At 38.5% G+C, this 14,572-nt stretch overlaps 1 non-coding gene across 1 annotated transcript; it reads left to right on the top strand.

Moving 5' to 3' along the window:
• Nucleotides 1-3,313: 3,313 nt before the first annotated feature.
• Nucleotides 3,314-3,421, top strand: LOC112781032 (small nucleolar RNA R71). Its single transcript, XR_003191831.1, has one exon. It is a non-coding gene; the product is annotated as a small nucleolar RNA R71 (small nucleolar RNA).
• Nucleotides 3,422-14,572: the final 11,151 nt, after the last annotated feature.

The raw sequence follows: 14,572 nt of genomic DNA, 5'->3' as shown, positions 1-14,572 counted from the left end.
CCGGTCTATAGTAACTTCAGACCGGTTTGCTAGTGGGAATGATCGAGCATTGAATGAACTCCAACCATCCTCTAGCTACAGGCTTGAGGTCCAATCTTCTTAGTTGAACCGGCTTGCCTTTGGAGTCAATCTTCCATTGAGCTCCTTCTACACATATGTCCATAAGGACTTGGTCCAACCTTTGATCAAAGTTGACTCTCCTTGTGTAGGGGCGTGCGTTCTCTTCCATGTTTGGCAAGTTGAATGCCAACCTCACATTTTCCGGACTAAAATCTAAGTATTTCCCCGAACCATTGTAACATAGTTCTTTGGATCTGGGTTCTTACTTTGATCATGGTTCTTGGTGAACCATGCATTGGCATAGAACTCTTGAACCATTAGGATGCCGACTTGTTGGATGGGATTTGTTAGAACTTCCCAACCTCTTCTTTGAATTTCATGTCGGATCTCCGGATACTCATTTCTTTTGAGTTTGAAAGGGACCTCAGGGATCACCTTCTTTTTGGCCACAACATCATAGAAGTGGTCTTGATGGGCTTTGGAGATGAACCTTTCCATCTCCCATGACTCGGAGGTGGAAGCTTTTGTCTTCCCTTTCCCCTTTCTAGAGGATTCTCCGGTCTTAGGTGCCATCAATGGTAATGGAAAAGCAAAAAGCTTATGCTTTTACCACACCAAACTTAGAATTTTGCTCGCCCTCGAGCAAGAGAAGAAAGAATAGATGAAGAAGAAGAAGAAATGGAGGAGAGGGGGAAGGGTTGTGTTTCGGCCAAGAAGAGAAGAGAGGGTTGTGTTGTGTGAAAATGAGGAAGAATGGAAGGCTTTATATAGGGATGGGAGGGGGGTTAAGGTTCGGCCATGTAGGGTGGCTTTGGGTGGGAAATTGATTTTGAATTTTGAAGGTAGGTGGAGTTTATGAGGTAGGTTTATAGGGAAGAGTGGATGGATGTGAGTGGTGAAGAGATGATGGGGAAGAGAGATTGAGGTGATTGGTGAAGGGTTTTGGGGAAGAGTGTTTATGGGATTGTGTGAAAGAGGGGTGAGAAGAAGTGAGTGGAGGTAGGTGGGGATCCTGTGGGGTCCACAGATCCTGAGGTGAGCCTGTGGGGTCCACAGATCCTGAGGTATTCAAGGATTTACAACCTTACACCAAATTAGGCATGTAAAATGCCCTTGCACACACTCTGGGCGTTCAGTGCCAGGTTGGTGCCCATTTTGGGCGTTCAACGCCCATTTACTGGCCATTTTTGGCGTTGAACGCCAGAACCATGCTTGTTCTGGGCGTTCAGCGCCAGCTCCTCTCCAGGGTGCATTTCTGGCGTTCAGCGCCCAGATGATGCCCATTTTGGGTGTTCAGCGCCCAGACACTTCCCATTTTGGGCGTTCAACGCCAGAACCATGCTCTGTTCTGGCGTTGAACGCCAGGCAGATGCTTCCTCCAGGGTGTGATTTTTCTTCTGCTGTTTTTGATTCCGTTTTCAATTTCTATATTTATTTTGTGACTCCACATGATCATGAACCTATAAAGACATATAACTAAGAAAAATATAGTTAGATAAAAATTGGGTTGCCTCCCAACAAGCGCTTCTTTAATGTCAATAGCTTGACAGTGGGCTCTCATGGAGCCTCATAGATATTCAGAGCATTGTTGAGACCCTCCAACACCAAACTTAGAGTTTGGATATGGGAGTTCAACGCCAAACTTAGAGTTTGGTTGTGGCCTCCCAACACCAAACTTAGAGTTTGACTGTGAGGGCTTTGTTTGACTCTGCTTTGAGAGAAGCTTTTTCTGCTTCCTCTCCAGGGATGCAGAGAGAGGTCCTTGAGTTGTAAACACAAGGTTGTCCTTATTCAGTTGAAGAATCAATTCTCCTCTGTCCACATCAATCACAGCTCTTGCTGTGGCTAGGAAAGGTCTTCCTAGGATGATGGATTCATCCTCTTCCTTCCCAGTATCCAGGACTATGAAATCAGCAGGGATGTAAAGGCCTTCAACCTTTACTAACACGTCCTCTACTTGTCCATAAGCCTGTTTTCTTGAATTGTCTGCCATCTCTAATGAGATTTTAGCAGCTTGCACCCCATAGATTCCCAGTTTCTCTATTACAGAGAGGGGCATGAGGTTTATTCCTGAACCAAGGTCACGCAGAGCCTTAAAGATCATGGTGCCTATGGTACAAGGTATTATGAACTTTCTAGGATCCTGTCTCTTCTGAGGCAATGTCAGTTGATCCAGATCACTTAGTTCATTGGTGAACAAGGGAGGTTCATCTTCCCAAGTTTCAATACCAAATAATTTTGCATTCAGCTTCATGATTGCACCAAGAAACTTGGCAGTTTGCTCTTCAGTAACATCCTCATTCTCTTCAGAAGAGGAATACTCATCAGAGCTCATGAATGGCATAAGGAGGTTCAATGGAATCTCTATGGTCTCTAGATGAGCCTCAGAGTCCTTTGGTTCCTCAGAGGGAAACTCCTTATTGATCACTGGACGTCCCAGGAGGTCTTCCTCCTTGGGATTCACGTCCTCTCCTTCCCTTACAGGTTCGGCCATGGTGCTTATGTCAATGGCCTTGCACTCTCCTTTTGGATTCTCTTCTGTATTGCTTGGGAGAGTACTAGGAGGGATTTCAGTGATCTTTTTACTCAGCTGGCCCACTTGTGCTTCCAAATTTCTAATAGAAGACCTTGTTTCATTCATGAAACTCACAGTGACCTTAGATAGATCAGAGACTAAGTTTGCTAAGCTAGATTGATTCTGCTTAGAACTCTCTGTTTGCTGCTGAGTGGATGATGGAAAAGGCTTGCTATTGCTAAACCTGTTTCTTCCACCATTATTAAAGCCTTGTTGAGGCCTTTGATCCTTCCATGAGAAATTTGGATGATTTCTCCATGATTGATTATAGGTGTTTCCATAAGGTTCACCTAAGTAATTCACCTCTGCTATTGCAGGGTTCTCAGGATCATAAGCTTCTTCTTCAGAAGATGCCTCTTGAGTACTGTTGGATGCATCTTGCATTCCATTCAGACTCTTGGAAATCATATTGACTTGCTGAGTCAATATTTTATTCTGAGCCAATATGGCATTCAGAGTATCAATTTCAAGAACTCCCTTCTTCATAGGCGTCCCATTATTCACAGGATTCCTCTCAGAAGTGTACATAAACTGGTTATTAGCAACCATGTCAATGAGTTCTTGAGCTTCTGTAGGCGTTTTCTTTAGGTGAATGGATCCACCTGCAGAAGTATCCAATGACATCTTAGATAACTCAGACAGACCATCATAGAATATATCCAGGATGGTCCATTCTGAAAGCATGTCAGAAGGATACTTTTTGGTCAACTGTTTGTATCTTTCCCAAGCTTCATAGAGGGATTCACCATCTTTTTGCTTGAAGGTTTGAATATCCACTCTAAGCTTGCTCAACTTTTGAGGAGGAAAGAACTTGGCTAAGAAAGCCGTGACCAGCTTATCCCAAGAGTTTAGGCTGTCTTTGGGTTGAGAGTCCAACCATATTCTAGCTCTGTCTCTTACAGCAAAAGGGAAAAGCATGAGCCTGTAGACTTCAAGATCTACTCCATTAGTCTTAACAGTATCACAGATCTGCAAGAATTCAGTTAAGAACTGAAAAGGATCTTCAGATGGAAGTCCATGAAACTTGCAGTTCTGCTGCATCAGAGAAACTAGCTGAGGTTTCAGCTCAAAATTGTTTGCTCCAATGACAGGAATGGAGATGCTTCTTCCATGTAAATTGGAATTAGGTGCAGTAAAGTCACCAAGCATTCTCCTTGCATTATTATTGTTGGGTTCGGCTGCCATCTCCTTTACTTGTTCGAAATTTTCAAGAAGGTTGTCTTTGGATTGTTGTAATTTAGCTTCTCTTAGTTTCCTCTTCAGAGTCCTTTCAGGTTCTGGATCAGCTTCAACAAGAATGCCTTTTTCCTTGTTCCTGCTCATAAGAAAGAGAAGAAAACAAGAAAAGAAGAGGAATCCTCTATGTCACAGTAAAGAGGTTCCTTATTGTTAGTAGAAGAAAAGAAGAAGAGAAAAATCTGAACTCAGAAAGAGAGAGAGAGAGAGAGAGAGAGAGAGAGAGAGGATTCGGATTTTTGGTGGGTGAGAGAGAGATGTTAGTAGATGAATAAATAAATAGAATAAGATGAGAGCGGGAAAATTTTGAAAATAGTTTTTGAAAAAGAGTTAGTGATTTTTGAAAATAGTTTTTGAAAAAGGTTAGTAATTTTCGAAAATAAAAATCAAAAATTAAAATAATTAGTTAATTAAAAATAATTTTTCAAGAAGAGGGAAGATATTTTCGAAAATTAGAGGAGAGAGTTAGTTAGGTAGTTTTGAAAAAGATAAGAAACAAACAAAAAGTTAGTTAGTTAGTTGAAACAAATTTTGAAAATCAATTTTGAAAAGATAAGAAGATAGGAAGTTAGAAAAGATATTTTGAAATCATATTTTGAAGAAGATAAGATAAGGAAGATATTTTTGAAAAGATATGATAGAAATTAGTTTTTGAAAAAGATTTGAATTTTAAAATCACAATTAATGAGTTGATTCACAAGAAATCATAAGATATGATTCTAGAACTTAAAGTTTGAATCTTTCTTAACAAGTAAGTAACAAACTTGAAATTTTTGAATCAAAACATTAATTGTTATTGTTATTTTCGAAAATTTGATATAAAAATAAGAAGAAGATTTTTTAAAAATATTTTTGGAATTTTCGAAAATAACTAAGAAATTTGAAAAATATTTGATTTTTAAAAAAGATTTTTAAAAAGATGAGATTTTTAAATTAAAAATTTGATTTGACTCATAAAAACAACTAGATTTTTTAAAAATTTTTGAAAAAGTCAAATCTAATTTTCGAAATTTTAAGAGAGAAAAAGGGAAAGATATTTTTTTTATTTTTGAATTTTTATGATAAGAGAGAAAAACAAGAAAAATGATGCAATGCATGAAAGTTATGGATCAAAACAATGAATGCATGCAAGAATGCTATGACTGTCAAGATGAAACACCAAGAACACTATGAAGATCAAGATGAACATCAAGAACTTTTTTTGAAAAATTTTTAATGCAAAGGGAACATGCAAGACACCAAACTTAGAATTCTTTAATGCTTAAACACTAAGAATTCAAGAATGCATATGAAAAACAAGAAAAGACACAAAACATGCAAATGCAAAGATCAAACAAGAAGACTTACCAAGAACAACTTGAAGATCATGAAGAACACTATGAATGCATGATTTTTTTGAAAAATGCAAGATGCATATGCAATTGACACCAAACTTATAACATGACTCAAAACTCAAACAAGAACACAAAAAATATTTTTGATTTTTATGATTTTCTAATTTTTTTTTTTTTTTGTATTTTCATTTTAAAATTTTCAAAAATCATTTTGAAAAAGAAAAAATAAGGATTCCAAAATTTTTAATATGAATTCCAGGAATCTTGCCATGTTAGTCTAAAGCTCCAATATGAGGGTTAGACATGGCTTAATAGCCAGTCAAGCTTTAGCAGAACTTTACATTCAGTAGCCAATTTGCTAAGAAAGATAAAGAAGCTCTTCTCTTGAGTCCAAAAGAATTGAGACATGGCCTTACAGCCAGCCAGGCTTCAACATGCTTCATGAAACACTAGAATCCATTCTTAAAAATTTTGAAGAAAAATATATTTTTGAAAACTTTTTTTTTTCGAAAACAGATGAGAAAATTTTTGAAAGATTTTTTTTGAAAATTTTTTTTGAAAAGAAAACAAAAACAAAATTACCTAATCTGAGCAACAAGATGAACCGTCAGTTGTCCAAACTCGAACAATCCCCGGCAATGGCGCCAAAAACTTGGTGCGGAGAAATTGTGATTACACTTTAATTATGTAAAATTCATCGCTCTTTCTTTCCCTGGTAATGGCGCCAAAAACATGATGCCAATACCATGGTTCACAACTTCGCACAACTAACCAGCAAGTGCACTGGGTCGTCCAAGTAATACCTTACGTGAGTAAGGGTCGAATCCCACGGAGATTGTTGGTATGAAGCAAGCTATGGTCACCTTGTAAATCTCAGTCAGGCAGATATAAAATAGTAATGGGGTTTTCAAAAATAATTAATAAAACAGGGATAGAAATACTTATGTAAATCATTGGTGAGAATTTCAGATAAGCGAATAGAGATGCTTTCGTTCCTCTGAACCTCTGCTTTCCTGCTATCTTCATCCAATCAGTCTTACTCCTTTCCATGGCTTGCTTTATGTAATGCATCACCATTGTCAATGGCTACTTTCCATCTTCTCTCGGGAAAATGATCCAAATGCCCTGTCACGGCACGGCTAATCGTCTGGAGGCATCACCCTTGTCAATGGTTACATCCTATCCTCTCAGTGAACATGGTCAACGCACCCTGTCACGGCACGGCTATTCATCTGTCGGTTCTCGATCATACTGGAATAGGATTTACTATCCTTTTGCGTCTGTCACTACGCCCAGCAATCGCGAGTTTGAAGCTCATCACAGTCATTCAATCATTGAATCCTACTCAGAATACCATAGACAAGGTTTAGACTTTCCGGATTCTCTTGAATGCCGCCATCAATCTAGCTTATACCACGAAGATTCTGGTTAAGAGATCTAAGAGACACTCATTCAATCGAAAGTAGAACGGAAGTGGTTGTCAGGCACGCGTTCATGGGGAATGATGATGATTGTCACGTTCATCACATTCAGGTTGAAGTGCGAATGAATATCTTAGAAGTGAAATAAGATGAATTGAATAGAAAACAGTAGTACTTTGCATTAATCTTTGAGGAACAACAGAGCTCCACACCTTAATCTATGGAGTGTAGAAACTCTACCGTTAAAAATACATAAGTGAAAGGTCCAGGCATGGCCGAATGGCCAGCCCCTCTGATCTAAGAACCAGGCATCCAAAGATGTCTAATACAATAGTAAAAGGTCCTATTTATAATAAACTAGTCACTAGGGTTTACAGAAATAAGTAATTGATGCATAAATCCACTTCCGGAGCCCACTTGGTGTGTGCTTGGGATGAGCTTGAGTGTTGCACGTGTAGTGGTCCTTCTTGGAGTTGAACGCCAGCATTTGTGCCAGTTTGGGCGTTCAACTCTGGTTTTGGATCCTTTTCTGGCGCTGGATGCCAGAATTGGGCAGAGAGCTGGCGTTGAACGCCAGTTTGCATCATCTATTCTTGGCCAAAGCATGGACTATTATATATTGCTGGAAAGCCCTGGATGTCTACTTTCCAACGCAATTAGAAGCACGCCATTTTGAGTTCTGTAGCTCCAGAAAATCCACTTTGAGTGCAGGGAGGTCAGAATCCAACAGCATCAGCAGTCCTTCTTCAACCTCTGAATCTGATTTTTGCTCAAGTCCCTCAATTTCAGTCAGAAAATACCTGAAATCACAGAAAAACACACAAACTCATAGTAAAGTCCAGAAATGTGAATTTAACATAAAAACTAATGAAAACGTCCCTAAAAGTAACTAGATCCTACTAAAAACATACTAAAAACAATGCCAAAAAGCATATAAATTATCCGCTCATCAAGCTGTAGTGAGAATTTAAATTACTTATCACCCAGCTGGAAAAATACAAATCCCGACAAAAATGGGTGTAAAAGCAAGATTTGGGATCCTGGAATCTGCTCTAACATTTGTCACCCCGGGAGCCTAAGAATCTGTTTGAAGCTTCTTAAGGGCTTTACATGCCTAGTTTGGGACCCCGGAGGTTACTGGAGATACAAACATTGGTGGAGATTCCTGGATGAGTTCAAGCACAACCCACCATAACAGGGAGCTCACCAAATGTGCAACTTAAGGAATTTAACTAAAAGTGCTAGGTGGGAGACAACCCACCATGGTATGATCGTTCCTTTTTCAGTTTTAATTCTAGTCTGTTTTGTTTGTTTTTAAGTTTTATTTTATTTCATTTGACCTGGAATCATGCATAACATTCATATTAGCATTGCATTCTGCATACTGCATTATTAAAAAAAAAAAAAAGGAAGCTCGCACGCGACGCGGCAGCGTCACTGACGCGTCCGCGTCGCCAGTGCATTGGGAAGAAAAAATCGAACAGAGAGTCATGCGATAGCGTGGCTGGAGGCGTGCCTTTGGCACAAATTGATCCACGCGTCCGTGTCATGTGGGAACTTTGGCCTCCCACGTGACCGCGTCACCCACGCGGCCGCGTGACATGAAAGTCGACGTGAAAAGGGTGCATAGCCGAAAGTTATGCTGGAGTAGTGCTGGACTAGTGCTGAACGCCCAGCCTTACCACACGGACGCATGGATCACGCGTCTGCGTCACATCCCTGTCATGACCACTCACGCGATCGCGTCGACCACGCGACCGCATCACCCTGATATTTGGCAATAATGCATTTTGAACAGAGAGTTGTGCGAGCGCGAGGCTGCCCTCGCGCCAGTAGCACAAAGTGCGTCACGCGTCCGCATGACCTACGCGACCGCGTCGATTAATTTAAGCACAAGTCACGTGACCGCGTCCCCCACGCGTCCGCGCGCTTGCGCCGCACAGCTTATCCAGATCATCCAATTATCTTATCTTTTCTTCCCCAATCCTAATTTCTTCTATATTTTCTTCTTTCTTCTTTCTTTCTTACTTTATTTCTTTCCCTTCTCATTCTTCTTATATTTTATTTTATTTTATTTATTTGCATACTTTCATTCATTGCATTTTAATTTTGTATATTTTTATTTTCTTTTCTAAATTTATTATTTTACCATTGGTGTTCAAATGTTCTTATTCAACTGTTATATCTTTTCTGGTATTATCTTAGTGCTTATGACTTGTTTTATTCTGATTGGGTAACATTATTTAAATCAATGCTAATCTTTTATGATACTTGTACTTCTCTTGCATTGATATGAACTTATACTATCTTGCATTACCCACATTTTCCTCTCCTTTGTTGCAAATTTTGCACCACTAGTATGCATGTGCTTATATTGTTTTCTCACGTACATGTTGAAGCTTCCATGTAAATGAGACCCTTATCATTTGGCATTAACCCAACCATACTTCATTTATTTTCTTATCTTTATTATTGGGTTACCTTTCTTCCCTTTTTCTTTCAGGATGGCCACCAGGAAGAGAACCGGAAGACGTTTACATGGCGAGACAGACAAGTCCATCTGTAAAATCTTCAGAGAAAAGCGCCAGTTGGAATAGCCCGTCCACCTGCACATCTTAACATGCACCGAGGACGGTGCAATCTTTAAGTGTGGGGAGGTCGATACCGACTTCCATGGGTTAGTCACTTCATATTTTAGCACCAATGTTTAATTTTCTTTGCTAAATTAGTTGTTGCATTTGCATATTTGTTTGATTTTATGCATCTAGTTACTACTTGGTTAAAGTAATAAAATTCTTTTAAGACCCTATCTTTGAAAAATTTCACTAATTTAAATTGAAAAAATTTTTATGTTAAAACTTGTTTGAAATTATATTTGGAACATGGTTTTTGAGCCAAAGAACACACATGTGAGATTTTGAGCTTATTTACATGGTTACAGTATTTAACCATAATTTTTTATTCTTGTGTGTTTTCTTCACTATGATTGCAACCTTTGCTTTGTTCCATTCTATATGTCCAAGATTTAGTGTATTTACATGCTTGCATATGATTGAGGCCATTATCTGATTTTTACTCACTTATCCCAAATAAGCCTACCCTTTCAATCACCTTTGTTTGCCACCTTGAGCCTTTTTAATCCCATTTATTCTATATTTTACCACATCACTAGCCTTAAGCAGAAAAACAAATTAAAAACCCCAATTGAATCTTTGGTTAGCTTAAGATAGAGATTGTGCTCAACTAAGTGTGGGAACATGGGTTAATAAGGGAATGTATCATGTTTCTAATTTATTTGAATATTTGGAATTTGGGAACCTACTCATGAAAAACCAAAATAGAAAAATAATAGAAAATCCATGTGCATTGATAAGCTATGTTTATTTCTCTACAAAAAAAAAAGAGAGAAAAATCCAAAAATATTCAATAAATAAGTAAATAAATAAGGGGACAAAATTATCCCAATGCTAAGTTAATAAAAAGATCAATGCACGTGTGATAAAAGTAAAGAAATATCAAAATTTTGGTACATGAGTATGGGAATCATATAAAAGTGGGAATTATGGGTAGCTAGGCATGAATTTAAAAGTATATAGAGTATATGTATATTAGAGCTTAGGCTAATTAAAGATTCATATTATAGCTCACTTGGCCATACATATATCCTCACCCTTACCTTAGCCCCATTACAACCTTGAAAAGATCTCATGATGTTTGCATTAGTATGCTAAATATTTATTGATTGGTTAGATGAAGAACAAGGTTTAGAAGGCATGATTAGAGAAGAATAGAGTGATTAACCCTAGACACTTGAGAGATCAGAGTGATATACATTACCAGTAAGGGTTCAATGCTTGATTCTATGTTCCCTGCTTTCATGAGCTATCTTCTTACAAGTTTACTTGTCTTTTATTGTATAATTTAAATTAGTGAAATCTGATTCATGTTTGTCTTGGAGAACTTATTTATTTTTAACCAAGTAGGTAGAATCATTTTGCATGTAGTTGCATTCATATAGATAGGTTGCATTTTATACATTCTACTACTCCTCTTCACCTTTATAGCTTCTCTTGAGCTTAGCATGAGGACATGCTAATGTTTAAGTGTGGGGAAGTTGATAAACCACTATTTCATGGTTTATCTTGTGCTCAATTGTGTGGTTTTTATCAACTCTTTACCCATTTATTCATACTAATCGCATGCTTTATGTCTTCCTTCCTGATTTTGTGCTATGATTGAAAACATGCTTCTTTGGCCTTTATATTGCTAATATTAATCCTCTCTTATCACCATTAGATGCCTTGATATATGTGTTAAGTGATTTCAGAGATTACCGGGCAGGAATGGCTCAGAGGATAGAAAGGAATCATGCAAAAGTGGAAGGAATACAAGAAGTTGGAGAAACTGCTAAGCTGTCCAGCCTGACCTCTTCGCACTCAAACGGCTATAACTTTAGCTACAAAGGTCCAAACGACGCGGTTCCAGTTGCGTTGGAAAGCTAATGTCCGGTGCTTCGATTTGATATATAATTTGCCATAGCTGCCCCAAAGTTAGGCGACGCAAACGCGTGAATGACGCGCCCGCGTCGCATCTGCGAACTTCAATCCGCGCGGACGCATGGACGACGCCTCCGTGTCACTTGCCCGCGACCTGAACGTAACAGAAATCGCAGGGAGCGATTTCTGGGCTATTTTTGACCCAGTTTTCGGCCCAGAAAATACATATTAGAGGCTATAAAGTGGGGGAATGCATCCATTCATAATCATGCTTTCATATTCACAATTTTAGGATTAGATGTAGTTTTAGAGAGAGAGGTTCCCTCCTCTCTCTTAGAATTTAGTTTTAGGATTTAGGATTATTTCTTCTTCATCACAGGTTCAATATTCCTTTTTATTTATTTTCTCAATTTAATTTATGAATTCTTCTATGTTACAGATTATTCTTTTGGTTAATGTTATTTGAGGTATTTCAGTTTATTATTGCTCTCTTTTATTTATATTATTGTTGCTTCCAATCTAAAGACATTTTTATTCCAGTAGATTTACTTTTCCCTTTTGGTCTTGGTTAAGAAATCAGTAACTCAGGAGTTATCAAACTCAACATGATTGATAATCGTTATCTTTGCTAATTGAATTGAACTTCAATAATCCCAATCTTTCCTTAGGGATTAACTAGGATTTGAGGATCTAACAAATTAGTCACTTAACCTTCCCTTGCTCTAGCAAAGGTTAACTAAGTGGTATTAAGGTTCAATTTTCATCATCATTGATAAGGATAACTAGGATAGGACTTCCAATTTCTCACACCTTACCAAAAGTATGTTTTTACAGTTATTTATTTATTTTACAGTCTTTTACCTATTTTAATTGCAATTTAAATTACTTGTTCCTCATCTTCACAACCCCAATTTACAATCTTCATAACCAATAATAAGAACATACTTCCTTGCAGTTCCTTGAGAAGACGATCCGAGGTTTGAATACTTCCGTTATCAATTTTTAAGGGGTTTGTTACTTGTGACAACCAAAACGTTTGTAAGAAAGGTTAATTGCTTGGTTTAGTAACAATACTTGCAACGAGAGTTTACTATAACTTCTAAACCATCAATCTTCCAGTTCTTTCACTATTTTATATTTTCTGTAAGTTGATGATCATGTGAAGTCACAAAAACTACTAAAAAATCAAAAACAGAATGAAAAACAGCATTAAAAATAGCTCACCCTGGAGGAAGAGCTTACTGGCGTTTAAACGTCAGTAAGAAGCATCAAACTGGCGTTTAACGCCAGAAAGAGGCATAAAGCTGGCGTTAAACGCCAGAAATAAGCATCAGACTGGCGTTTAACGCCAGAACAGAGCATGGAATTGGCGTTTAACGCCAAGAATGGGAGAAAAGCTGGCGTTAAACGCCAGAAACAAGCAGCAAGCTGGCGTTTAACGCCAAACATGCATTCTAAGGGCGTTTTGCACGCCTACTTGGAGCAGGGATGCTAAGTCCTTGACCCCTCAGGATCTGTGGACCTCACAGAATCCCCATCTACCACACCTCTTCTTCTCTCCTCTTCACACCTTCTCATAACACTCTTTCCCAAATACCCTTCACCAATCACCTTATTACCTCTTCCCCAAATACCCTTCACCAATCACCTTATTACCTCTTCCCTATAAACCCCACCTACCTCCAAATTCAAATTCCTTTCCCTCCCAAACCCAACCCTAATGGCCAAAATCTAACATTCCCCCCACCCCTATATAAACCCCTTAACACTACTTCATTTTCACACATCACAACCACTACTTCTCCCCCTTGGCCGAATACACTCTCTCACTCCATCTCCTCCATTTTCTTCTTCTTCTACTACTTTCTTTCTTCTTTTTCTCGAGAACGAGCAAACCTTTTTAGTTTGGTGTGGTAAAAGCATTGCTTTTTATTTTTCCATAACCATCAATGGCACCTAAGGCCAGAGAAACCTTAAGAAAGAGGAAAGGGAAGGCAAATGCTTCCACCTCTGAGTCATGGGAGATGGAGAGATTCATCTCAAAGGTCCATCAAGACCACTTCTATGAAGTTGTGGCCAAGAAGAAGGTGATCCCTGAGGTCCCTTTTAAGCTCAAAAAGAGCGAGTATCCAGAGATCCGACAAGAGATTAGAAGAAGAGGATGGGAAGTTCTCTCTAATCCTATTCAACAAGTCAAAATCTTAATGGTTCAAGAGTTCTATGCAAATGCATGGATCACTAGGAACCATGATCAAAGTATGAACCCAAACCCAAAGAACTGGCTTACAATGGTTCGGGGAAAATACTTAGATTTCAGTCTGGAAAATGTAAGGTTAGCGTTCAACTTGCCAATGATGCAAGAAAATGCATGCCCCTACACTAGAAGGGTCAACTTTGATCAAAGGTTGGACCAAGTCCTCATGGACATATGTGTGGAAGGAGCTCAATGGAATGTTGACTCAAGAGGCAAGCCGGTTCAATTGAGAAGATCGGACCTTAAGCCTGTAGCTAGAGGATGGTTGGAGTTCATCCAACGCTTAATTATTCCTACTAACAACCGGTCTGAAGTTACTGTAGACCAGGCCATCATGATCCATAGTATCATGATTAGGGAGGAAGTGGAAGTTCATAAGATTATACCTCAAGAACTCTACAAGGTAGCTGACAAGTCCCCCACTTTGGCAAGGTTAGCCTTTTCTCACCTCATTTGCCACCTCTATAATTCGGTTGGAATTGACATAGAGGGAGTTATCCTCATTGATGAGGACAAGCCCATCACTAAGAAAAGGATGGAGCAAACAAGAGATCATGGACCTCAACAAGAGCATGAGGAAATTCCTCACCATGAAATCCCTGAGATGCCTCAAGGGATGCACTTCCCTCCACAAAACTATTGGAAGCAAATCAACACCTCCCTAGGAGAATTAAGTTCCAACATGGGACAACTAAGGATGGAACACCAAGAGCACTCCATCATTCTCCATGAGATTAGAGAAGACCAAAGAGCTATGAGGGAGGAGCAACAAAGACAAGGAAGAGACATAGAGGAGCTCAAGAGCACCATTGGTTCTTCAAGAAGAGGAAGACGCCACGCTCACTAAGGTGGACCCATTCCTTAATCTCCTTGTTCTTATTTTCCTGTTTTTCGGTTCTTGAGCCTTATGTTTTATTTATGTTTGTGTCTTTACTATATGATCATTAGTGTTTAAGTGTCTATGTATTAAACACTAATTTAATCACAAAAGAACAAGAAGTACATGATTTCGAATTTATCCTTGAAACTAGTTTAATTATTTTGATGTGGTGACAATACTTTTTATTTTCTGAATGAATGCTTGAATAGTGCATATGTCTTTTGAATTTGTTGTTTATGAATGTTAAAATTTTTTGCTCTTGAAAGAATGATTAAAAATGAGAAATGTTATTTGATGATCTGAAAAATCATAAAAA

Source organism: Arachis hypogaea, chromosome 19 (assembly GCF_003086295.3).
Source record: "Arachis hypogaea cultivar Tifrunner chromosome 19, arahy.Tifrunner.gnm2.J5K5, whole genome shotgun sequence".
NCBI lineage: Eukaryota > Viridiplantae > Streptophyta > Magnoliopsida > Fabales > Fabaceae > Arachis > Arachis hypogaea.
Note: the sequence above shows the minus strand (reverse complement) of the source record. Positions and strands in the feature narration are given on the sequence as shown.